General features: G+C 50.4%; 1 protein-coding gene across 2 annotated transcripts in view; it reads left to right on the top strand.

Annotated features, from left to right (window-relative positions):
• Espn (espin) overlaps nt 1–1,570 on the top strand; it is a 32,506-nt gene that overhangs the window by 10,953 nt on the left and 19,983 nt on the right. The gene's annotated exons all lie outside the window — the stretch shown is intronic.

Genomic DNA, 1,570 nt, shown 5'->3' with positions numbered 1-1,570 from the left:
GAGGAGGAGGAGGAGGAGGAGGAGGAGGAGGAAGGAAGGAAGGAAGGAAGGAAGGAAGGAAGGAAGGAAGGAAGGAGTGTGGCTGACGGCTAGGTCTTTTGCCTGCCCTGCATTGTCCAGGCAGGACCTGGTTTTTATTTTATTTTCCATTTCACTTTAGTTTAGGGTTTTGGATATGGAGTTTTTACCATGTAGTTCAGAGACTCCATGATCTTCCTGTCACAGACTTCCGAGTGCTGGGATGATAGAAGTGTGTGCCAAGATGCTCAGCCTGTTCCTTTGTGCACGCCTGTGTGCGTGTGCATGTGCGTGTTGCTGAGTCTGGAACCCAGAACATTTCACACGCGAGGAAGGCACTGTAATGCTGAGGACGCCCCCAGACCTCACTTTGCTCTTGACATAGATGACATGCTGAAGGACAACCTGTTCTGGTACCTGTTTGTCCCCCAGACATCTAAAGAGCCAGAGTCAACATGAGATCAGCAAGCGACAGCCTTGTGTCAGGGTCAGGGAAGGGTCCTCACACCAAGGAGTCAGGCGAGACAAGTAATGGGAGCTAAGGGGTCAGTGGGGTATACAATCTGGGAGAGGGGCTTCAGGTCAGTGATGCAGGTAGAGAAGAGGGGCTGCTGGGAGGATGGGTAAGGAGAGGAAGGCATGCTTGTCTCGATAGGAGCGGAGTCCTAACTCACGTTGCAGTGACAAGGAGATGGTACATAGCCAGATAGAGGAGGAGAGACATGCAGGCTATTGGACGAATGAGGGGCTTGATGGGCCTGATGGACACTCTGGATGTTTAGCTAGGGAGAATAATTTTTGGTGGGAATATGAATGACTGGAGAGCCCTGTGATGTCATGGCTAATCACAGAGCATCAGGATGGACCTACAGGTTGAATATATAGACTTGAATGGGCAGGTGATGGGTCGGGAGTAGCTTAAGGCTCCACCCAGTGTCCTTTCTTGGTAACTGCACCCTGGACAGTACAAACCCGAAGCAGCCTAGGGGTACTTTATAATTACATCCCCACTCAGGTGGGGTACCAGGGCTGGGCTGGGGAACCAAGGATAAGGACTAGTAACAAGACAACGCTAGAACATAATGAGATCCCACCTGCTCTCCCCACGTCACTATCTGCGTACCTACTGTGAGCCGCATTCCACAGGCATGCATCCTCTGATGCTTCTGTGTTCCTATCACGTTTACGGTTCTCCAAAATAGAACTAACAACAGGACTTGTCTGGGCTAAAGAGGTGGCTCAATGGCTAAGATCACTGGCTGCTCTTGTGAAGGACCCAAGTTTGATCCCTAGAACCTCCAGCCCTGCCTTCTAGGAAATCAGTTTCCTGGGGGAGGCCCAGGAATATAGCTAATCAAGCCTACCAGGCTATCAAAGGAGCCAGCCCAGTGCGGGAGGGGTCTCCCAATGGTATGGGGAGAAAAGGACCAGTTGGTTTCAGCGAGGAGGAGTGCGTCTTTTTTTTTTTTTTTTTTTTTTTTTTTAGTTTTTCGAGACAGGGTTTCTCTGTATAGCCCTGGCTGTCCTGGAACTCACTTTGTAGACCAGGCTG

This window comes from Mus pahari, chromosome 6 (genome assembly GCF_900095145.1).
Source record: "Mus pahari chromosome 6, PAHARI_EIJ_v1.1, whole genome shotgun sequence".
NCBI lineage: Eukaryota > Metazoa > Chordata > Mammalia > Rodentia > Muridae > Mus > Mus pahari.
The sequence above is the reverse complement of the archived record's forward strand: the minus strand, read 5'-3'. Positions and strand labels throughout refer to the sequence as shown.